The sequence below is a fragment of the Pelophylax lessonae genome (assembly GCF_965119305.1).
Source record: "Pelophylax lessonae genome assembly, chromosome: 3".
In the NCBI taxonomy this organism is placed as follows: domain Eukaryota; kingdom Metazoa; phylum Chordata; class Amphibia; order Anura; family Ranidae; genus Pelophylax; species Pelophylax lessonae.
The window spans coordinates 245,999,443-246,025,574 of NC_138770.1; positions in this window are offsets into that span (position 1 = coordinate 245,999,443).

Here is a 26,132-nt window from a genome sequence, read left to right on the forward strand (position 1 = left end):
TTTCCCATTTCTGCTCCTTTGATCGCATATCTTTATGGCATGCTATAGTGCACGTAAAAAAAAAAATAGTGTAGTAATGTTTTGATATATATTTTCTTATAAGTTAAAGTGGAACTTTAGTCAGAAAATGAAGTCCTGCTAGATCACTTCAGGTTGGCCCCTTTTGCATGTATAGCTATGTAAAACATTAAAAAAAAGTGCCTATACTGTTTAAAACCCAGTAATACACTGTCTCACTCTACTCTGCACATGCTCAGTTGCTCTCTATTTTTAGGCACTGTGACAAAATTGTAGAGTCTGATCTGCTAACAAACTAAAGATTTACTGCTGTTCAGGGGCTGTGGGCTTCAGTAAAATGGCAGCCTACTGCAAGAAGAAACAGCAGCGATGCTGGAAGCAATTTACAGCACAGAATAATTTTGGTAGCATAATTATTAGTGTGAAATGTACAATATATTACTAAAAGTATTGGGATGCCTGCCTTTACACGTACATGAACTTTATTGGCATCCCAGTCTTAGTCCGTAGGATTCAATATTGGGTTGGCCCTCCCTTTGCAGCTACAGTAAAACAGCTTCACCTGTTCTGAGAATGCTGTCCACAAGGTTTAGGAGTGTGTCTATGGGAATGTTTGACCATTCTTCCAGAAGTGCATTTGTGAGGTCAGGCTCTGATGTTTGAGAGAAGGCCAGGCTCGCAGTCTGCACTCTATGTCATCCCAAAGGTGTTCTGTTTGGTTGAGGTCAGTCACATTCCTCCACCCCAAACTCGCTCCATGTCTTTATTGACCTTGCTTTGTGCACTGGTGTGCAGTCATGTTGGAAAAGGAAGTGCCAACCCCAAACCGTTCCCAAAATTAGGAGCATGAAATTGTCCAAAATGTCTTGGTATGCTGACGCCTTAAAGGTTCCCTTCACTGGAACTAAGGGGCCAAGCCCAAATCCTGACAAACAGCCCCATACCATAATCCACCTTCAGCAAATGATTTGGACCAGTGCACAAAGCACAAAGCAAGGATCACAAAACAAGCAATAATTTTTCAAATTTTCACTGCATCCTTTTTGTAACCTTTGTGCAAATCCGGACCATTTCTAGATTCTTGAAGTGTAAAAGAGAAAGGAACCTACTCTGGTGGCATAACAGGAAAGAACGCCCATGACAGTTCTGGTACTGATTAGAACATTTCAGAATTACATTTCTTTTACAACTAGCACAGTGTATCTTGTATGCTGTCATAGGTTCTAAGCCAGCACGGCATTTACAGTTAGCTCATCTCTTTTAAATATTACCATATGGTTGTGGATTTTGTCAATAATGTCCAATTAGCTGCAGTCAGATCTAAATTAAATACTGTAACGTTTCTAGGTCTGGAGGTGCCAAGGCACACAAGTGTTACATTCCAGGACACCACACGACAGATCGCTGCACGCAGCTACTACTGCAATCCCACTGAGTGGACGGCTATTGAGCAGCAGATGGTTGACTGTAGTATTGATGTTCTGGGTCCCAGGCCTGCTTGCACAGTATTACATGGCATATGTCACCGCAGGCATATGCGTGTTGTCTATGTATTTTTAATGCTTTGTAGTAGAGACAAGTTTAATCCTGTGTTACTCCTAGGCAGGAGTTAGGAAGACATTTTACCCGCTGTTTAGAAATGACAGAAATAGCGCAGTATTTGTCACTGAAGTTGTTGACACACTACTCTATGTCTGTTTTTACTTCCCTGCATTTCACTCGATCTCTGCATATTTTTTTTGCTGATATTGACGTCATTCAGTAGAAGGAAGTGCCACACTGCTGCTGGGAAAGCAGACCATGTATATTTTGTGTCATTCACTCAAATGCAGTTTTTGTAAATACAGGAGCTTTGAAAAGTATTTTCTTTTAAAATTTTAGATACGTTTTATTGCGTTATCCAAATACTGTATGTCCAGTGCATAAATGGTTATACATACATACTAGAGCAAAATTTATCGGAAAAACTGTATTTAAGTTTTGTTGTTGTTTTCTTTTACATATAGTGGAGCTAGTTCAACTTGAAAATTATAATTTGATCTTTAACCACTTTAAGACCGGAAGGATTTGCCCTCTTAATGACCAGGCCCTATTTGGAATTCAGCACTGCGGACAATTGCGCGGTCATACGACACTGTACCCAAATAAAATTGACGTCTTTTTTTTACCACAAATAGAGCTTTCTTTTGGTGGTATTTGATCACCTATGCAATTTTTATTTTTTGTGATATAAACAAAAAAAGAGCGACAATTTTGAAAAAAAAAAAAAAAACAATATTTTTCACATTCTGCTATATGACATTCTCAAAAAAAAACATTTAAAAATCAAAATGTTTAACCTCCTTAGCCATATTCCCGAGTGTGGCTCAGGGTGGAATTTTAGTGCCATTAGCGGTAACCCCGAGCCACACCAGGGAGCATCACTGGATCCTGGTAGAGGTTACTTACCTTGTCCCTGGGATCCCGCGATGTGTCCCTGCAGCATACGGCAGCCGTATTTTCCGCCCGATGCTGTGAGCCCCGGCTTCCGTCTCCTGCGACGTGACACTCGCAGGGGGGTGGAACCGGCGGCAAATTCAAATAGTAAAACACACAAACACACTGATATATTGTAATCCAATTGGATTACATTACAAAATAAAATAAATTGACATTAGTTTGCCCCCCAGTGCCCTTTGCTGCAGTTTTACTGTACTATATATATACACGTATATCTATTTATATATGTATACACACATATATATATATGTATATGTGTATATATATATATACATATACATATATATATACATATATATATATATATATATATATATATATATATATATATATATATATACACATATTTATACACACATACATATATATATATATATATATACACTTTAACTTATTTATAGTTATTTATTATATTATAATTTATGATTTTGTGTTTCAAACTTTATCATACCCCAGATGTTATAAAGAAGAACGCACAGAAAAAAAAAAATCATACGTAAATAGTTGGTTTGGGCTGCTCGTCCTTAAGAATTACTAGCAAAATAATGGTACCGCTTTCATCACCTAAAATCGGAAACAATCATACCGCCAGGGAGGTTAAACATTTTAGGCCAATTTGTTTTCTGCTACATATTTTTGGTAAAAAAAATTGCAATAAGCGTATTTTGATTGGTTTGCGCAAAAGTTATCGTGTCTACTAACTAAGGGAAAGATTTATGTCATTTTTAATGTGGTTTTTTTTTTTTACTAGTAATGACAGCGATCAGTGATTTTTTGCGGGATTGCGGCGGACAGATTGGACCCCTGACTGACATTTTTGACACTTTTGGGGGTACCAGTGACATTACTACAGTTATCAGTGCTATAAATATGCACTGTTACTGTAATAATGACACTGGCAGGGAAGGGGTTAACAGTATAGGTGATCAAGGGGTTAAATGTGACCCTAGGGGAGTGATTCTAACTGTATTGGGGTTGGACTTGTGAAATGATCACAGAGACATGGGATCCTATATAGAAGGATCACATGAGCTCTTTGATCATTGCAGGGAGAAGGACGGGCGGCTGTGTTTACAGCAGCTGCCCGTCCTTCTCCCTCAGCGGGGAACGATCGAGAGTGTCAGATGGCAATCGGAGCTGGCTGACACAAGTATTGGCTTCCCCGCTGACGAGCGGGGACGGGAGCACGGCGCCGGCGTCGCGTGCTCGCCCCCTAGCTCCTCCCAGGCAAATTACGTATCCATACATGGTTTTGCCTGGGAGAGCCACTCTGCCGCCATATATATATACAGTATGTGGTCGGCAAGTGGTTAATCTAAAAAGTCAGCTGTCAGAACTTAAGTGGTCTGGAAAAAGCAGCATGCAATATGTGTAAATATACAAAGACAAAAAGTACATAAAAAAGAAAAAAGCAGCTCTGTATGAATAATAATGATACTCTTCAACAAGTATACAAATGTGCATAAACAAAACTGAGTTCTAAATCAAATAAAATAGATCACAATAAAGTGAATAAAAGTACATAAGTGTAAATGAAATAGTTCCAGTGTTAATACTCAATAATTTGATTGAATCCCTGTCTGTGTGTTGCCTCCACCATATATAGTGCACACTCACCAGAACAAGTTGCTGCCTAAGTTATAGGACAGCAAAAGTGCAATCAGTATTTAATGGTCTTCCTTATGAAGATACATCTGATACTCTATGGATGTGGTAGATCTTCCAACCTCACAACTGAAGTCATCCGAGAAACTGCTCAATCTCATCAAGCCAGACAGAAGGATCACCGACACTAGAAAAAAATGCTCATAGTGTAGTATTCATTAAAATATTCTGTATAAAAAAACAAATTCAAAACACCACCAAACCACAAACAACAGGGAATGGTGTTTGGAATCTACAACTAACAGTGCAAGCAGCCCATATAAAGTACATAAGAAAACATGAGACAAATAAGCTTAGATAGTATGCCGCCAAAGTGAGCATGCATAATATGCCACCAAAGATCTGTACTAAGGTTTAAAGGGGATCTTCAGTGCATCTGAGCACCACAAACAAAAACAAAAAAACGATTTTATTAATTTTGGTCAACATGCCATGAATAGTCAACAATGCCAGCTTTGACAATTAGATCAAGCAAGCTGGTGGCAGAGAAAAGCTTTTGAGGTTGTTGTAGGTTGAAATTTGTTTCGGAACACAACTTTATTTATTAAGAAAAAGAAGAAAACCGCCAATTAAATATTAATCTATACCAGAAATAAATGTAGTTAGTCTATACATGTAAGTACCTGAACATGTTTTGATATTATTCTTCTGTAATACCTTAACAGAGTGGAAGAGGAAGAGGTAGAACAATGAGCCAATTATGTTCTACTATATCACACGGTGCTTCTAACACTGTGAGCTTCCTGACAGGAGGAAAGATCATGCCGATGACCTCATTTGTGCCCTGCTGTTTCTTAAAATGGAACTACACTGCATCTGAGCACCACAAACCAAAAACGCGATTGAATTCATTTTTGATATTCAAAGCAAACTCACCCATCAATCCACATCTCTATGCTTTATTTTTCTGAGAAATCACTTTGAAAAACAACCCCTAGCGCTTCTGTCCATGGCCATCTTGAGTAAGGGCTAAATATTCATACAGCATTTCCTTATTATATTTATCTGCCCTTAGCTCAGGCATGCAGGCAGGCAGGAGGGTGTGCTTAGGTGAGAAATCCTGTCCTTCCCTCATCATGACATCATTTTTTTTTGTTTTTTTTTGGTGGTGGCCCGTATGGGGATCAAAACATAATTTGCCTAGGCATAGAAACCAGAAAGTAAATAAAGAAATGTATAAAAAAATAAAAAAAAGAAGTAAATATGATATACTTTCCTATCTATTTACCAATGTTAGCAACATAAGGATTAAAAATGTCAACATTGATTGAGAGAGTGAAGTTCTGCTTTAACTGTCCATTAACAGGTTGGGTGTGTTCTACATCAGTCAGTATTGCTCAACTGCAATGCATTTTGGTAAGCGCCTTGGGCTCTGGCTTTATCAGATGACCCCCTGAGAGAATTATAAATCATTTGAAAAATATGTAAACAACTATGTGTTTAGCTGCTGGGAGTTCAGCTTTAAAAAAAAAAAAGAACCTGAAGCACAATGTAGACATGTTTTCAGTACTGATGTTTATTACCTTATCAAACTGTGCAAGTAGGTTCAGGAAATGATGTGACAAATGCAAAACTATTTTAGTAATTTTTGCTATAGCTGTCTGATCACTTGCTGGAGTTTTTCTTTATTAAAGTAACTGCCTTCACCTATTTATGGTGTGGGCTTAACACTCTGGTTACCTTTATTTGAGGGATGGTGGTCACTCACAGGCCTATCCGTATATGATTGTTAAAGATTTTCTCATATTGGTGAATAGATTTGATCTGTTGGGGTGTGATCATGGCTTTTTGAGGCAGATATTGGATCATATCTCTGTTTTACATCTGATTACACTAAACTTAAGATATATGGATCCTGAAGAAGCCCTAGTATTGGGCGAAATGCGTTGATCCAGATCCATATGCATCCCTCTATGCACTCTCCTATGTGGGATGATCATATCTGTCTATATTAATGTTCTCATTGTATTAAAAATACATATGTCTTTTTAAACACCAGTTGTAATAATAAATTGGATTATGTTTTTATGTAATTGTGGATTTTTGCATATTTGGTAGGGGAAGGAGAGAGAGGAAAAGGGAAAAGAAGAAAAATAGGAAGAAGAAAGACATTTTTTTTATTATTATTATTATTATTATGTTCAAATGGGCATATTAAAAATCAAATTTTTTTCCACTTTCTCTTCTAACTGAAGGGAGGTGAGTATTCTTTGTCTATATAATTTATGATTTATGGGGATAGTGCAGTGTTATTTTATAGTACAGAGTCCCCACCTACCTATTGACGCCATTAAAGTAAACCTGTCTAAACCAGGGCAATCTAAATGTCACAGCTATATACAAAATCCATCTGTTTATGCAGAAGTGGAGCTCTTCTCTCTCCCAAGCCTCCCTGTTGGTCTTTTGATGTTTTGGGTTGTTCCCCTCTGACCAGTAGGTCCGCTCAGTTGTAAGGAGGGGGCACAGGCCAAATCTGAGTTTTGTGCAGAATTCATGGACTATAGGGTGGTGCCTCTGACACAATACTCAAGATTAAAAACTTGAACCTGGTCTCTAGGCATTATCATTATTCCTCCTAGCTAATTAGCAAGCATTGGTTCCATTAATCATATTTTGCCTTTTTCTCTTCACGTTGGCTTTTTCGCACGCAAAATAAAATTTGATTGTATGCAGCTCTTTGGCAAAATGGTGGGCCTCAGGCGAGACCCCTACAAGGGTGCTCACAATTTCCCTTTTCAATACAAATTTCAGCACAACTGCCTCAGAAACTGTTTCTACATGGTAATGTTCCTATATCTAAGTGGACATTAAGCTTGTAAACAGGATGGTGGTGAATGTCTAACATTTTCAGTAAGCCACAATTGTTTTGTCCTTTATCTGTGCATCCTGACCCCCATGCATTGCTTGTTAGACAACATTCCAGGACCTAGTTCCACAGCGAGTAATGACAGTGCTGATTCATTAATCTACCTGTGAAATATCTACTTTGTGCAGAGCCAAAAGAACTCACTAATCTACACTGGAAGAGAATGTTCCAGCAGCACTTTCCAAATCCCAGCATGGACCCTTGAACTGTTTGTCTAAGAAAAAGAATCCAGCAATCTCATTACAATTAAGAAGTGAAACAATGAGTCATGTTGACATGTTGCGGGTAATATGTTGAAAGCACGTTATGCCCTACAGATGTATCCCCTACAATAACAGCATACGTCATTCGACAGCCATGAGACAACAAGAGCTGTACAAAGGATGGCTTAAAGCAACAGAGTATCTTGCACTGCGCCGCTGTACTCCCCTGATTCCAGGATCGTGATGCCTGCTCATTCATTTCTTTGCATGCTCCTTTATTATCATATTATGGAAAATAGAATGGAGAATCAGAATGTAATTTCCTGTTCTAAATTGAAATTGCATTTAGAGGAAAATGGGAAACTGTTGTTCCTTTCATTTTTTCACGTATCAAAGGATAATAACCCAGCTGATGGGGTCCTTAATGAAAACATTTACACATTTTAGTATGGTCGCTTTCAATCTAAAATAGCCAAGTAACCTGACTATAAAGACTATAAAAACTACAAAGCTTTCTGTGAAAACAAAATGTATTTCATTATACTGCCGGCAAATGATGCCACTACACTTTGTTTTATGCTACTAGCACATTGGACAGCAATTTCTCCCTATTTCCTAAGCAATTGTTTATTTTTAAGATTGCTGCACCCAGCCTTCCTCCTTTCTCAGCATACATTTGAGACTAGCTGTGGGGTAGAAGTTGAACACTTCTACCCCCCAAAAAATAAAAATAAAGTGAAAGAGCGATTTCAGTTAAATTGATTTAGCCTTTGGTGGATTTTCCGCAAACCAGATACTCTTAGTTTTGCTCGTTGAGCTGCTTCAGAGAAATTTGCCTTGAAAATTGTCTTTTTTTTCTTTAGTTAGAAGATGTGTGCTTTTGGGGTGTGCTTAGGGTGATTGAGTTCATTTTATTCAGTGTTTTATGAATTTGAGGTTTTTTTGTGTAAATTCTATTATTATTTGTGTAATATTATTATTTCTTTTTTTTTTTTACGGTCTGTTTTTTATTTTTTTTTGTGAAAAAAAAAAGCACAAAAAAAAAAACATACCACAAACTAGGGGGGTTTGTGGCACAAGAACAGTTCCCAGATAGTTGAAAGGATCATCCGTAACTGCACCTTTAGAAAATACCAAAAAAACACTTTAAGGGTATGCCAACTTCAACAATGAACAGTAAGAACTTCTCTTATTTGGTCTCTTTTCAATACCATAGAAAGGGCTTATTACATTGGTTCAAAAAGAGCTAAAAATACCTGTTGATCCTGCCAGAAGTTTTGTCACTTTGTGTATCCTCTGCCGGTGCTGCATTCTTACCGGTTATATTATTCCCAGCTATTTCTGAAGACTAGAATTATGCCCCTCTATGGTATAAAGAACAAGAGAGGGGAAAGTGTTTGTAGATCTCTCCTTAAGTGACAACACTGCTTCTCCATAGAAACAGTATGGTAAGTGACCTTGCCACCTTAGGACAGGAATTGTGTTAAGCTGGAAAAACACTAGTAGAATTGTCTTAGAAATGTTTAATTTTGAGAATGCTTAATACATTTTCTAATCATCAGTGGGGTTAAATTGACAGTTGATTTTAATTGCAGTAACCAGAAAATTCGAAGAAGAGGGATATGATTTTTTTTTTTTTTCCAAATTAACGAGTTTATAACAGTTTATGAGGTTTTAATTTGGTAAAGTCCTTTTCTAAATTGAATTTTAACCACTTAAGCCGTGGAAGATTTTACCCCCTTCCTGACCAGGGGGTATTTTGCGATTCGGCACTGCGTGACTTTAACGGACAATTGCGCAGTCGTTCGACGCTGTACCCAAATCAAATTTACGTCCTTTTTTTCCCACAAACAGAGCTTTCTTTTGGTGGTATTTGATCACCTGTGTGATTTTTTGATCATGCGCTATAAACAAAAAAAGAGCGAAAATTTTGCAAAATAACAATATTTTTCTCATTTTTTTATATGAAATTCCCCAAAAAAAATGTAAAAATCTAAATTTTTTAACATTTTAGGCCAATTTGTTTTCTGCTACATATGTTTGGTAAAAAAAATCATAATAAGCGTATTTTGATTTGTTTGCGCAAAAGTTATTGCGTTTACTAAGGGAAAGATTTTTGTCATTTTTATTGTTTTTTAATGGCGGCGATCTGCGATTTTTTTTGCGAGACTGCGACATTGCGGCGGACAGATCGGACCCTTGACTGACATTTTTGACACTTTTGGGGGTACCAGTGACATTACTACAGCAATCAGTGCTATACATATGCACTGTTACTGTAAAAATGACACTGGCAGGGAAGGGGTTAACTTTATTGGAGAAGGAGGGGTTAAGTGTGTCCCTAGGGGCGTGCTTCTTACTGTGCAGGGATGTGGCTTTTCATGTAAGAGCAGAGATCTACGATCCTACATAGCAGGACCGTTTGATCTCTGCTGTTACACAAGGGAGAATGACAGGCGGCTTTGTTTACATTAGCCGCCTGCCTTTCTCCCTCTGTAACGGACGAGCGCAAGTGACCACAGTGAGCGAGCGGGGGCGGGAGCGCGCCTCCGGCGGCGCGCGCTCGCCCCCTATTGGCTCCCAGGGGAGTGACGTACCCATACGTCACTTTGCCTGCACGGGGCTGACTGCCGCAGTATATGTACTTGCTGCGGTCAATTTTCATATGAATTTTCTTGCCAATGTTTGCAATAAAGTTCATTAGAAAATCTATTAGTGTATGGCCAGCTTTGCACCCTTGATCACTGTGTAAAAATAAATAGAAAAAGCTTTGAAAAGAAAACAAATAAAGCCACCACATCTACAGACTCATAAGCTGCAATATAAAAAAAAAAGTTTTTCTTGGGTTTGGATATGCTTTAATACATAGTTACATAGTTAGTCAGGTTGAAAAAAGACGCATGTCCATCTAGCTCAACCAATAAAAAAAAAAATACCACTTATACTATTACCTTTAATAACTTTGATAAAATGAAATTGTAGCGCTAGCCCTGCAGGAGCCGCTGGTTGAATTGGGTCCTCTGTTCTTAAATTGACCTCTACAAAGACCTCTGTGCCTTTGACACCTTGGGCATACCCACCAACAGACACAAATTGACAAGGTTTGGTAAATGCTTCAGGGTCACCCTGAAATGAGTCTTGAGACCTAGGTAGGATAACAAGTTATGTTAGGAATATGAGTAGTCACAAATAACAGGAAATCTCAATGCAGTACACGTTTTAGCATATGGAGTTTCAAATATAATCAATGCAGCAGGAGTGCCTCCTTAGGATTTGATAAAGCTGCACAAACTGTAGCTTTCCCCACTGGAAATAAACAACATAAGGCAACTGTGAATATGGTATCAATAGACCAATGACTAAGTCACCTAGAGTCACTTACAGTGAGGAGACTAGGGGCTAGGCTACAATGCAATGACGGTAAAATAACTATAAACTCTTGACTAAACAGGGTAGCTCTAATGCAGTCTTCAAAGTAAATCTTTGGCCAGCCACTTTGGAGCTCTTGAAGAAGTTTAAGAAATAAAGAAAATGTTTTCTGTAATAAAGAAATGGTTGTAGAACACTAAGTTCCTAAGGGCACTGAGTGGCAAAGTGTTTAGCAAGGGGTTAATTATCAGGTGTATATTATGAGATGTATTTCGGATGTTCAGGGTAAAATTCTAAACAGCAGGATTGTTGCAGAACATCAAAGGATAGTTGGTGGTGCCTTTAAGAGGGATAGTGCAGAATTTGACTACAGAGTCAGTCAGTGCGACACAAAGGATTAATATTCCACTCACCAACAGCACAGTAATTGTAGCAGCAGGTCTCCTTCGGTGATGAACGGGGGCCCCCTATAAGATGAAACAATTCCAGGTGTACCTCTGGTCCCCAGCACTAGGCCTCAGGATGATCGCTGGTCCCGCACACGGTGAGACGGATGCAGACTTGTCTTAGAAGTTGGCAGAAGCTTCACCAGTTCTCCAGAACTTACAGGCACTACCTTTACTGTAAAGCATAGTCTTCTCCTTGATATTTCTCCCTGTCTCTCTACCAGACAAGGCCTGCACTTCTCACACACCAGTCTCCCCTCTGGCTTCCCGGGTTTTCTAATTTATATACCCCTCCCATACAACAGCAGGCTGGTTCTTAGAAGTCCTTTTGGGTTGGTTTAACATTGGAGTTCTTTCTGGCTGGAACCACAATTCCCAAAATGCAATCCTCTTAGCTGATGATCAATCCAAGTTCATAAAGCTCCATCTTGTGGCAGAAAAAAAGGAACTTCTTGCAATAAAGATTAACTATGATAATGCATTAGAAAACCTGCACATTTCAGTAACAATGAACATTGTGACAACATTTAGACAGAATCTCTCAATTTTCACAGCAATTTTAGGCAATTACAAAATCAAAAATGTCCTCCTCCCTAGCAGTAACTTGAATCTTGTATTGCTGTATTTGAACCCCCCACATTTTAGTTGGGCATGTGTGAACCAGGAAAACACAGCTCAGCTCACATGGTAGAGTAGAAGATTGTGCTCTAAAAAGTATAGGACTATTTGAAGGACAATCTAAGTTTACAGGATGACATCTGTGCTCTAATTTATAAGTCATTAATTATCAAACTGGAAAGTTAATAATGCTTGGCATAACCTAAGTAAAATGAGAAAGATGAAATTCAGCAGTACTGTAGGTGAGTGTTTATAGGAAGTCACTTACACAATTATTCATTTACTGTTCTTAGTTATACATAAAAGATCTTCCTAAGCTCTCCAGAGAACTGTCTTGAAAAATCCAACTAACAGTAGTACTGACTCGAAGGATGTAATGAAAACGTTTATATGGTCCTGTGCTTATCATTATTGTAATTTTAGCTGCTAAAGTTTGGCTTCACATAATAAAACAAGATTATTTTTTTAATCCGTGGGTTGTATTTTTCTTGGAGGTCTGGCTATGTGTGTCTTGGTGGGCTGGGTGTTCCCTTCCATTAATACCTTCTCTCTCCCTCTTTATTGGTGCGGTATCCTAGGTTGGGTCTTACACAACATCCTATTCTTGCTGAATCCATTCAAATCTTTTATTCCACTATAGATAAAGGCTTCTTCTTCTCCAGGCTCAGTTAATAGAAATTTTTTGGCGGAGAAGTTTTCATCTATTTGGATAACATGACTTGCCTAAATAAGCCTGCCTAAAGCAGAACATTGGACAAATAACATGCTGACAGGAGGAGAGAACAAAGGGATGTCCTCATCAGTCTTTTGATGCTTCTTCCCAATTCAACTACAGACAGGAGGTGGGGGAGGAAAGGGGGGTGACCTGACTGTATTGTCTAACTACAGTAAAGAAAAGTAGTTTAACCAGGATAGCTGTGCTGTCTGGCAGGGCTGTGTGTATTTCAGGACTGGGTGAACAGAAATACAGGTAAAACAGCTCCCTTATGTTTTTAAAGTGGTTCTAAAGGAAACATTTTTCTTTCAAATAACAGACATGTTATACTTACCCGCTCTGTGCAATGGTATTGCACAGAGCAGCCCAGATCCTCCTCTTCTGGAATCCCCTGCCGGGACTCTATGCTCCTCCCTCCTACCGAGTGCCCACTGTAGCAAGCAGCTTGCTAGGGGGATTCGTGCGTGCTCACTCCCGAGGCGTGCTCTGTGTGTTCATTGACACACGGAGCGCAGCTCGGCCCTGTCCCCTATTCTCTGCTCACTGGCTGTGATTGACAGCAACAGGAGCAAATATGTCTTGCTGCTGCCTCTCTGCCCAGTGAGGAGAGAGAGTGGAGAGAGCTGCTGCTCATGTGAACAGCGCTGGATCAAGTTTGGGCCCAGGTAAGTATAAGGGGACAAGGCTGGGAGAATGCATTAAGGTAAAAAAAAACTGTTACATTTAGAATCATTTTGATGCTGTATTTGTTTTCCTAGAATTCAGCTTTAAAGTAATTGAACATCAAAGTACTGATAGGCTTATTTTCTGGTTTGGAAGAGCCCAGTTTATACAGTAGCTCCATATGAAAGTACTGTCCTGGTCAAAGTATTATACAGAAGGACCAGACAAAAGTGACTATGATAGTTCTTATCAGATTTTATATTTTCTTGGCTAACAACAGTTAAACTAATTGAAGCATTCAACCCTTTGATTGAGATATAATATATATATATATATATATATACACAGTATACAGTGGGGAAAATAACTATTTGATCCCCTGCAGATTTTGAAAATTTGCCCAATTACAAAGGAATGAAAGGTCTATCATTTTATCATAGGTGTATTTTAAATAATAGAGAAAGAATTTCAACAAATAACCCGGAAAAAAACACATAAAGCAAATTTTATAAATTGAGATGCAGTTCAGTGAGTAAAATAAGTATTTGATCCCCAAGCAAAACATGACTTAGTATTTGATGGAGAAACCCTTGTTGGCAAGTACAGAGGTAAGACTCTTCTTGTAGTTGGTTACCAGGTTTGCACACATCTCAGGAGGGATTTTGGTCTACTCTTCTTTACAGATCTTCTCTATATCCTGAAGTTTTTTTGGCTCTCGCTTGGCAACTTGAAGTTTCATCTCCCTCCTAAATTTTCTATAGGAGTAAGGTCTGGTGACTGGCTATGCCACTCCATGACCTTAATGTGGTTCTTCTTGAGCCACTCCATTCCAGACTTGTGCAGGTCTACAATCTTGTCCCTGGTGTCCTTTGAAAGCTCTTTGGTCTTGCCCATGCTGGTGAGGTTTGATTAGAAGAAAGAGATTCTGTGGATAGGTGTCTTTTATACACATAGCAAGTTTCATTAGGAGAAATTTGTGGCCAGTCTGTGGGAGCCAGAATTATTGTTGGTTGGTAGGAGATCAAATGCTTATTTTACTCAATGAACTGCAACTGAATTGATAACATTTGTATCATGTGGGGTGTTCTTTCTGGATTTTTGGTTGATATTATGTCTCTGTCATTTAAAATGCACCTATGATAGAAAAATTATATGCCCTTAATTTCTTTGTAATTGAGCAAACTTACAAAATCTGCAGGGGATCAAATAATGATTTCCCCCACTATATATATATATATCACAGCCATATTTGATCCACACCTACCTAACTGGTACTTTTTGTTGTTCAGTGCTACACGGCAGTTTTGCTTTACTCTGTACCACAATTCAAGCTTATCAGTCTGTGAATTAAAGAGAAGGTTACGCAAGCTGAAAACTGATGGTTAAGTTGCAGTTATGGCTGAGCTACCTTGACCTTACTGATGTCCTATCGGAGCAGCTGAACCCTCTGCACTTGAATTCATGAAGTTACACAACCTAGAGAAATGGAATAATCATTAGAGATAATGAGCTGGCCCAATATGACAACAGTTTTAGGATGCTTTCATCACTTCCTATATATTTAAAGTGGGTGCAGATTGAAGAGAGAACACAGCATGCCCAGATCTTAGTCAGACTGCTCCACACTATATGACCTCAGATTGCAGTAAAACAGACTTTTAAGACTATTTGTCTTTACTGTAATTGGGAGCACACCCATGCTATGTGATGTAACCCATAGTCGGTGCTAATGCTAAACCTGGCCAGGGTTCACTAGGTGTTCTGATGATCCCACCATCAGTGGCTTTCCATGGAGGGAGCAAATAGTCATACACAGGGACTGTGGTATCATCAACCATAGACACTGGAAGTCTGTGGTCATGTTAAAGTTTCACAGTGCAAAATGAAGCAGAAGCTTTGGTAAGTGCATATTTTTTTTTTAAGTTTCTGTTTATTGAAAGGCTTTGCATATACTTTGAACATAAAAAAAAAACAAAAACTGCGACTGCAGGCGCAGAATAACAAAACTGCAGTCGTACAATGAAAAACTTTGTGAATGGTGCCACAGTTTAGGCAACTATTTAACCTTTTTGCATTTTCCAACATGCAGAGAAAATAAATATTTTCTCTGGCCAACAAAATTCTTATACTGCTATAATATTGTCAGTGCTCTGCTTCCATATTGATGCAATTTGATGCAAATTATTCAAGCAGTAAGAATACAAATGAGTATTTAAAAGTCTGCTCCACAACTTAGGCCCCTTTCACACCGCCTGTCTGTTTTTTTGGCGGATCTGAACAGAAGCCCCGTGCATCTCTATGGGGCATCGGATGTCTGCTGACATCCAATCCGATCCGTCAAATCTGGACGGATGGAAACCCTATTTTCCATCCGTCCAGCGGATCGGATGGGATCGGTTGAGAACGGACAAACGATCCGTTCTCATCCAATTCCCCCATAGAGAACAGCGGGGACCTGACAGCTCTGTCTCTGACACAGCACGGAGACAGAACTGCCATCCGCCTGCTCAGCGGGGGATCGGCGGATAGATCCCCCGCTGAGAAAGAAAGAGTCCGCCGACGGACTCCCCTGTGTGAACGGGGCCTTAGGATCCAGTTATTGCAAGGTAACGGGCAACCCACAGGTGATCTCTTTATACGTCATCAAATCTTTGATTGGATGTACTGCTGACATAGAAAGGGAATTCATTTGATAAACAGAATATGCACAGGCAATTTCACAGAGCTGAATTATCACCACATTGGCAAATTTCACATAGAATCAATAATACAATCAGTGCAATCTTATCAACAAAGTTTAACAAAATAAACATCCAAAAAGCTAATAAAGTGCTGACACTAAATGTGTATTCCACTCCACATCAACATACATGAATATCAAACAATGCTGCGCCAGAACCAGACCCCTACTGTAGAAGTCAACGTCGATGTAACGCGTATAGGGGCAGAGCCTGTTTGTCCACTTCAGACTGTGGCAATGAGATTTTTTGGATGCCTGTAAAGCTTGCAAAGCTTTTAGTACCTTCCTTGTGAGTACCAATTTTTTAATAAACACTGTGGTGATTTTAATCTATGGAGAGCACTAGATATTATTTTCTGCCTTATATGTGGACCATTATCGTTCATCTGAGGGATCAGAGCCAAAAAACTTTATCCCCATTGGGGAACTGCCTATTCTGACCCGCTGGTAAAACAGGGGTCAGATATTGAAGTGAGAGGCTCATCTGCAAGGGTGGTGGAGAAGCACAGAGCACTTTTTGTTTGTGGTTTTTGCACTGAATTATCACCCATGGTGAATTGTTAATACACTTTATGTGTTTACATGGACATTTTTTTGCACTTTACTTTTTGTTATTGTTTTTGATGTATTCTATTGATGGTTTTTAGATTTACAAAAGTTCACACTGGCCCATTCTATAAAAAGGAAATATGTTGCCACTGAGCAGCAATTTCTTGGCTGAACAGTAACGTTCAATGGGATTATTGCACCACAACGGCAAGGCAAACTTTGGCTAGCAATTGCAGCATGCCATCCTAGACTTGAATGGCTGAGTTTGACAGGTGGTGCCACCTATCAACTCGACGTGCTAAATTTGCCATGGCTTCAACACAAAGCATCACAACGCAATTGCAGCTCATAAGTCATTTTTGTTAAGATTCAAGTGGAACAATTTTTTAGATGAAACAAAATCTAATTTGATTGATAGATGTCTGTTCATGAAGCTGGACATGCAGCTGTTGCCTGTGCTTTTCTGTCAGGGAATGATAGTAAGCGAGCATCTTCATGTGTAGAAGTATTTGTGATAAGCAATCACCCCTACTTGCACCAAACACAGTCATCCGTTCCCTGTAAATATTGGAAACTGAAGAGCGCAGTGTATGCATGATCTATCATTACAGAGCCACACTATATTCTTTACTTAATAACACCTATTTTCTTATCCTAGAACAGCAATGTTCCCATCACTTCCCCTGTAAAATCTACAAAATTGTTGCAGATGATTGCTGGAAAAATGTTTAGTAATTATTCCCATTACTGAAAAAGGAACAACCAAGGTCAATTTTTATACTTGCACATTCGGATATTCTAAGAGCTCATGTTACTTAATTCATTGGAATTACTCAGCAAACACTCAGACATAAAATGTACATAACACCAGCGACTAAACTCCATGTATCTAGGCAGGAAATAAACGACTATTACAGAAAATCCATGGGCATTTAGCTGCAAGTAGTAATGTGTCATGTTCGCTGCCGTCATGGTAAATGTGCTGTAAACCTGTCCTCCATGATTCATCAAACATTCTTACATTTTTAAATATATACGTTTTTTTCCACCTGCTATTGGTATGCATCATTTACGTGCTGTTTTCTTCTGAGAAGGCCCATCCTCCTTTCTAAACCTCCCAGGGAAAAATAACTATAAAATGCAGCTACTGGGCTGTTAGGAGTGTCCATATATAGCCTGATATGTGATTTATTTTAACAATGTTTAATACAATTGGTAGCCATTGATCATGCCTAGGAGGACTGATGAGTGCTTCTCAGCATCTAAATTACTGCCTAATGGCACACAATGTGGACAGTGCAAGTGGATAACAGGTTCTCAATGCATGGATGTGAAGGGGGCTACAACGTACTGATTTCCCTGGATGGGTCCTAATGAATATTACTTCTCCATTAGGGCTTTACAGAGAGAAAGTCAGATATACGCAGTATACTGAAGCCTGGCAGCTTAGTGAAGATGGCCAGTGCAGCCCAATTTAGCACCTGAACGAGAAAGCCTGCTGATCTGATGTCTGTGGAGGGGGCTTTAGATTGCATAGGGAAGTTGAGGAGAGCAGTTAGCATCAGAGTGTTTATAAGTATAGGCATCCTTTTAATCCAAGTAGGCACAGGCTTCCATTGGCAAAAGGCTACATTCACACGGCCGCACATTGGCAGCCACCAGAGAGAATAAGTAGATTCTTGCCGGCGGTTCTATATGCTGCATGCACACACTGTGTGCAAATGACAGCTGGTGTCAGCGACAGCATTCAGATTTTTATCCTGTACAAAACCAATGGCCAGTGGCGCCATTCACACACATCTGCACATCTGAGAAGTTACATGCCAACTAAGCCTCCAGTTGACTCTAAATGCAGACAGATTTGGGGTTGATTTACAAAAACTGGAGTGTGTAAAATCTGGTGCAGCTGTGCATGGTAGAGAATCAGCATCTAAAGCCCCGTACACACGCATCAAAAATTGGCAGGGAATTTTCGTCCAACGTCCGATCTGCCGATTTTCGGCTTGTTAGTATGATGCTTCCGACAACCGACTCCGACTTTTCGGCCGAAAAAAATCTGGTGGTGTGCAGACTATAAAATTTTTGTTGGCCGTCAAAACACGGCCGATTTTCGTGCAGTCAGTACTGATTTCGACAGGGAAAAATCTTATGAGCAAGACTGGGCATGCTCAGATAAGAAAAAACACAAAGAAAGCAAACCAACACATGACATCACTTCTGAAGCAGATTTTTGTTGGGCGAGAAAATTCGTGTGCAGTCTAGGCACATTCCAACCAACAAAACACAACTCTGGACAAAATATGGACGATCGGTCGGCCGATAATCGTTGCGTGTGTACGGGGCTTAACTTCACCTTGTTCAATTAGACTGGAAAAACTGGAAGCTGATTGGTTTCTATGCAGTCCTGCACCAGATTTTGCACACTCCAGTTTTAGTAAATCAACCCCAGTTTGTCTAAGGATGGCATTTAAACTGGATTTCTGGCTGCACACAATCTGTCTGCTGCTAATCGTCCAGTTTGTATGCGGCCATAACGCCACGTGCAGTAAATTATTTGCCTGCATGAATGTAGCCTAAAAGTGGCATGTACAGCAAGCTGTTAAAAAGCACTTGCAAAGCTTTCAGCAAGCATTGGGCAGCTTTATAGATGTTGGCTATCACAAACCGTTATTATTAATATTATTACTATTACACAGGATTTATATAGCACCAACAGTTTGCAAAGTGCTTTACAATGTGAGGGCAGACAGTACGGTTATGATACAATTCAATACAGGAGGAATCAGAGGGCCTTGCTCGTTGGAGCTTACAATCAGAATCAGGCTTTCAGCAAAAACCATAATTATAAATATGGCCTACATAGTACCTGTTTTAAGTAAAAGTAACAAAGAGGATTACATTTCTTTACATAGAATATGAATGTGTTCTTATGTTATTGCTGGAAGAACACTATATAAGCTGTCAGTATCTGAGAAAAGAAAAAAGTGGAAAAGCACAAGTTTGAATATCTTTTAATACCCTAATTAAAATAGTTTAGTAATAAGTGCTGAGCAATCTTGCTTAAAATGCTATTGTATTTTGGGAAGGTTCACTGTATCAAGTTAAGCATAATATGTACTTGGGTAGCGCCTGCCATTCTAGTACACAGTATGCTGGTGAGCACAAGCTGATATTTTGAAACGTTCCGAGATGCAATGAAGCACAATGCGCTGTTATTCTCCAAACAGCCACCTGTCTAGCTGAGAGCAACAAGTAAGAGTTAATAGAGTTTTAAGGACACCATATAACTGCCCACACAATGAGCAATGTAGTTTGTTGCTTCATTAGAACATGTTTATATTTTTAAGCAATAATAGAACTTTTGGAGCAAAAAGTTCTGCAATTTTAGGATTCAAATGTCAGTTGTGACTTACCCCTTCCTGAACATTAGGTGGGCAACCCTTCACAATCCAGTGAGCCAACATTTATGCAATACTGTGCTGGCTCCCAGCCCTAGAGTATTATGTAGTTACTCTCTAATGGCCTGTAACGAGTATGTTACACTTACATCTGTGAAGTCCATCAGAAGATTGTGTTTTAAAAATTAGGTTTTCCTCACTGCACTCCCAGTGGCCAGAATGGTTCTGGTCCCTGTAATTGTCACGTTTTCTATTTAGACTGTATTAACGAGAGCATCAGATATGTTTGACATTCCTCCTGCACTGACAATGCATATGCTTGGGTAATCCAGTCATTCATGATATTAAAAGTATTGTTAAGGCATTGGAACCACTACCGATGTCTAAGGTTACCAGTAGCTTTCTGTCAACATGCATTATTAGGCAATTTTAGGCCCATTTTAGGCCAAGGTATGGGTTCACATTACTCCAGGGAGGCTTATGAGCACTTACTTTCCATTTGTTTACCTTTTAAACTAATCTGCTGCTGAAGCTTTGAGAAATACCCAACACAGGCATAGCTGATCATTTGACAGTCCTTCTGCCACGTCACAATGCACTATTTGAAGTAAATGCTTTTGAGGGTCCAAGGGGCAAGTTTTTCAGCTTCACCTTGATCACTTCCAAAGCTAGTGAGTCTTTATATCTTGACCCTTTGCGGCACCCCCTCAATAAGTGGAAACCAGTTATCCACCTCTGCATTCTGGGATCAATGGCCTTCTTGCCTCCCCTCATCCCGATGTCAAAACACAGCTAAAGTCTTCTGCCACTTGACATCCAGTGAGAAGTGTCCATGTTACCCAGGCAATGATGTCAGCACCAGAAGAATGTTACAGCTGCTCTCCCCCTTCTTTTCTCTAAAAGCTGCTGTAATGAATGTAGCATTTAGAATGTTTTTTGTTAAGGTGGCTGGACCAGGATCTGGTCCTCTTTTGACCTTCTAGCAAAAAGAGCTACCACCCTCCCACCCGTTACAGCATGTTATTTAGTTTTCTGCCACCCTTGATCCAGGGGGCCTTGATGTTTCTCAATATATGCTCGAGTTCTCATAACTGAGCAAAGATGTTGGTGAATCTGTCTGTTCTCATTGTTAAGTTGAATAAAATCTTCTTGCAGTGAATTATGATTTGCATGTATCTGGTAAATCAAAAAATTACCGCAGCCATTTCATGCCATTAGTTGTGTACGTGTTTTAATTTAATATTATTATTAGTTGTATTTATATTTGGCTGGGGCTTTGCGGCCTGCGGTCCCAGGACCCTCCCATTCTGCTGCCCAGAAGAAAGAGAACTTGGCATTTAGCAAATCATCTGACTGTGAATTTAGGTAAGAATTGACGGTATCTAATTGGGTGTTTTGTTTAATTCACTACAGCAATTTAGAGGAGGGTGGGTTAAGTTTATTGGGGTTGGTCCCTGTTCAGAAAATGGAAAATTGTATCATACTTACCTTAATTTTCCTTTCTTGGTGCCTATCCATGGCAGCATACCTGTGATAGAGCTCCAACTCTACTCCGCCTTCAGGACTAGTGAATAGCATAAACTAAAGACGCCCCCTACTCCCAGCATTCTCCTGTGATATAGAATAATGAGGGAGTATGGATAGGCACCAGGAAAGGAAAATTACGGTAAGTATGATACAATTTTCAGTTTTCCTGGTGCCTCCATGGCAGCATACCTGTGATAAATAACTAGCTGACAAAGGGTGGGTAGATGCTAAACACAAAGAAAATATTTTATTTAGATGAAGAAAGGGCTTCCTGCATTGCCCTTCTTCCAAATTCAACAGTGGTGAGCGCTCCAGGGTCAACTCTATAATGTTTTAGAAATGTGTGCTGAGACGACCATGTGGCAGCCCTGCAGATGGTTTCCAGGGAGATGTTCGCTCTGACTGCCCACGAGGCAGAAATTGATCTCGTAGAATAAGCCTTTACCTGCTCCAGAGGAACCATGCCTTTAGCCCTGTACACTTTACGAATTAGCTTGACAATCCAGGATGCAGGAGTCCTGCTAGAGGCTTCCTTCCCTCTATTTTTTCCCCATGGGATAACAAACAACCTGTTGGATGCTCTAAATTTTCCTGTAGCCTCGAGATACTTCTTGAGGACTTTTGATATGTCCAAGTCTTGATTTACTTCTGACTGGGAAAAAACTGGCAAGACCCATGGTTCCCTGAGGTGACTTGCGGTAGCGACTTTAGGGGTGAAACCTTGAATAGGTCGCAGTTCCACTGGATTCCCAGGGCTTGCAACTCTGATATCCTCCTGCCAGATGTAATGGCTAGAAGAAAAGCCATTTTTAGGGATAAGTTCCAAATCAATATTTGTTCCATAGGAGCAAAAGGATGTTTTGCCAAAGCTTCCAGGATTAGAGTAAGGTCCCATTTTGGAAAGGTGCGTCTGACCGGAGGGCGTGATTTTAACACCCCTCTAAGGAACGTAAATACGAGAGGATTAACCGCCCATCTAGAATTTGTTACAACTGATAATGCGGCCAGCTGGACCTTTAATGAACTGAGACTTAGGCCTAGGTCAAGAAGTCCGGTCTGTAGGAACCCCAAAATATTGGAGACTGAAGGTGAGGATGGATCGAAATTTCTTCCAGCCGTGAAAGTTTGGAACTTTTCCCAGACTCTTGAGTAGATGGAGTTGTGGATGGCTTCCTTGCTTGAAGGAGTGACGAAATTACATCCGGGGAGCAGCCGAAGGCTTCAAACCTCCGTCTCTCAATTTCCACACCCATAGATCCAGTCTGTGTGGGTTTGGATGAGAGACTCTGCCCTGCTGTAGAATTTGAGGGAACAGAGGGAGTCTCAGGGGTGTGCTCACAGACAGCCGCATGGCCAACGGGAACCAAGGTCTCTTGGGCCAATAAGGAAGAATCGCCAGGATGTGTACTGGTTCCTTCAGGAGCCTCAGGAGGAATTTTAAAATTAGAGGGCGAGGTGGGAAGGCATACCCTGTGTCGAAGTCCCAGGTGCATGTCAGAGCGTCCACTGCTTCCGCTTGGGGGTGTGAAAAGCAGGAGATAAATCTGGGAAGCTTGGTGTTCCGTGGTGTAGCGAACAGAACCACCTGAGGATATTTCCAGTGATTGGCGATCTGCTGAAATACGCGTGGATGCAGGGCCCATTCGTTGTTGTCTATACAAGATCTAGAGAGAATGTCCGCTTGATTGTTTAGCCTGCCCGGGAGATACACTGCTCTGAGGTCTAGGAGATTCCTCTCTGCCCAGAGCATAATCCGTTCTACTTCTGACAGAAGCGACCTGCTGCGAGTCCCGCCCTGTTTTTGAATATAGGAGACTGCTGCCCTGTTGTCCAGTCGTAGAAGGACTCTCTTGCCTCTGATGTGGGGAGCTAGAGAGGTTAAGGCTAGGAATGCTCCTCTAAACTCCAGGATGTTCGAGACTAGGCTCTCGGCTTGAAAGGACCATCTTCCCTGGACCTCGATTTCCTCGCAATGGGCTCCCCACCCTTTTCTGCTGGCATCTGAAGTAATTGTGGTCCAGGAGAGGGAACCCAACTGTCGAGGTTTGGAGAGGTTCTGAAGCTTCGTCCACCAATAAAGACTTCTGCGCATGCATGGTGTTAAGAGGGTGGGCTGTGAGAGACGTTTCTTCCACTGTTTTAGGAAGCCGGTCTGAAAGTACCTCAGATGCCAACGCGACCATGGCACCATCGGAATGCATGCTGACATTGAACCTATGAGGCTCAAACAGAAAGAAGCTGTCAGGCGGGGGTTGCACAGGAATAGAGTGGAGTAAAACATGTATATTGCTCCAAAGGGGGCACTGGAACCACTGCGCTCTGTACTTGGAGAGACGTTATAAAGTGCAGAAGAGCTTCCGCTTTTTGTGGTGATGTTGGGATCTCTGTCCTCTTGAAGTATTCTTGAGGAGGCTGAGGAGAGCAAGTCCAGTAGTGTCCATGCTTTATTGTAGATAAGACCCAAGGGTCCTGGCATTTGTTTGCCCAAACTGGCACAAAATGTTTGAGCCTGGCTCCCAGCGGGAGTGTATGGACCTGCCCTATGTCAAAAGGATTTTGTTTTATCCTGGGGGGCGGAGAAAGGTTTACTTTTTCTTGTCCCCAGAAAGGAAGACTGGGTACCCCTCCAGGTTTTCCAGCCATCTCTACTTTGGTGAGACTGTCTGAAATTTCTTGACCTGGATTGTTGAAATCAAGAAGAGAAGTTTCTGGATCTCCCGGCCCGTCTGTCTTGTGGAAGTAAGCCTGACTTGCTACCAGTCACTCTGGAGATTGCTTCGTCCAATCTCTCCCCAAACAGTGCCCTCCTATCAAAGGGAATCCTGCACCAGTTCTGTTTTGAAGCAATATCCGCTGCTCACGGCTTTAGCCATAAGGCCCTTTTGGCCATGACTGAATGCAGCATTGCTCTGGCTGAGCAGCGAATGGTATCAATTGCTGCTTCTCCGATGAAATCGGCCGACATCTTCAGCTCGTCTAGTGCCCTTATGATGTCCTTCTTTGGCACATCTTGTCTGATAGCCGTTTCTATGTTTTCTGTCCAGGCCCTTATCGCTGTAGATACTGATGTAAGAGCGATCACTGGTTTATAAGCTGCACCTGAAGCTAGATAGCTCCGTTTAAGATCCAGATCCATACGCCTCTCTAAAGGGTCTTTTAAAGGATGCAGAGTCTTTCATAGGAAGAGTAATATTTTTTGCTAGCAGGGCTACTGCAGCATCCACTACTGGCATTGAATCCAGGGGCTCTGAATCAGCTGGAACTAGAGGGTAAAGTTTTCCAAACTTTGCAAGTGAAAACGTATTTTCCGTCTTTTTTCACTCCTCCTCAATTACCTCCTTTTTCTCAGGCATCAAAGGAAAGACTGCCTCCTTCCTCTTTAAGTGAGGGAAGTACCTCCTTGACTTCGAGGGGGGCTCTTCGGGATCCTCCCATGCAATGGCTGATTTCACTGCTTCTATAAAAGGCTGAATGAGTGAAAAACTGAAACCTCCTATCTCTGAGTCTTCAGAAGATGTATCCGAAAGATCCTCCTGAGAAGGGGTTCTGGCCCTGTGCCCTGAAGGGGGAATTGGCATGCTGGCCATAGAGGGGCCTGGCATCTCTGGATCAACATCCGTCCTGAGGTATTGCCTGAGCAGGCATCACGGCAGCCAGTTCAGAAAAAGAATCTTTCACTGTTTTCTTCAAAAGCTTGGCCACCTGTAGACTTTCTTGATCCCGGTCAGCTGTGTATTCTTTAAAGCAGCTCTGACAGACCAGTTTGTTAGGTAGAGGTATGGCGCTACAGGCCCAGCATTTTTTCCTCGCTGAACGTGCATGAGGAAAGTGAGAGTGATGGCTCCTTAGAGATCTAGATCGACCAGAAGATCTATGTCTAGATGCATGCGACCTGTGGCTCAGACTGCATTCACAAGGATAAGCATGACGTCCGGATGACTTTCTCTGGGTTCCCAGACTTTTTAGCGCTAATAGTGGCCTGAGTACAGGGACTGCGCTTGGGAGAGGCTTAACCCAGCGGAAGCTGCTCAGAAGCAGAGGTTGGGACATACTGCTACTCTTCACCAGTCCAAAGGTATGAGGAAAAAAAAGGAGAATGCTTAGAGTAGGGGGCGTCTTTATTTTATGCTATTCACTAGTCCTGAAGGCAGAGTAGAGGCGGAGCTCTATCACAGGTATGCTGCCATGGCAAAGCCAGGAAATAATATTCAACAAGATAATTTTTTTTTATGTCCTTAATAATATGTTTTGCCATCTGTGTCCCATTGGGGAGATTTCCCTTCACTTCCTGTCCCATAGCCAAAACAGAAAGTGAAAGGACATCCCCTCAGAGTTAAGAAATCCCTGGTTATCACCAGCTTCGCCACAACTAGTATCCCCATTAGAAGGTTTCCCCTCTCTTCCTGTTCTGGTACAATTCAAAATTTGTGATTTTCTTTCATTTTCTCTCTCTGTAATAACGCTAAGAGTCTATATTAAAATGACACTAAACTATATCATTATCCTCCAAAAATAACCATTATACATCCACTACTTAATAACACTATAATCTATTTTATATTATTATTATTATTATTATTATTATTATTAATACATTGTTTTTCTGCCTCCTTTTAATGTCCTCCATGCCCCTGAACCTTTCCTTGTTTTTAGTTGGGGGTCATATGCACTGCTCTGTGCAGACTACAAATCCCAGAGTTTATTGTCCATCTCGGGAACCAACAAAACAGTGTGGCTTCTTTCTTTTTTTATTTTATTTATTAAATTATTTATTTAGACCAATGATGGGTGAGGATTTAGTCATACATATTAAGACAAAACATGTTTAGGTATACCATGGGAATCCAAAACAGACT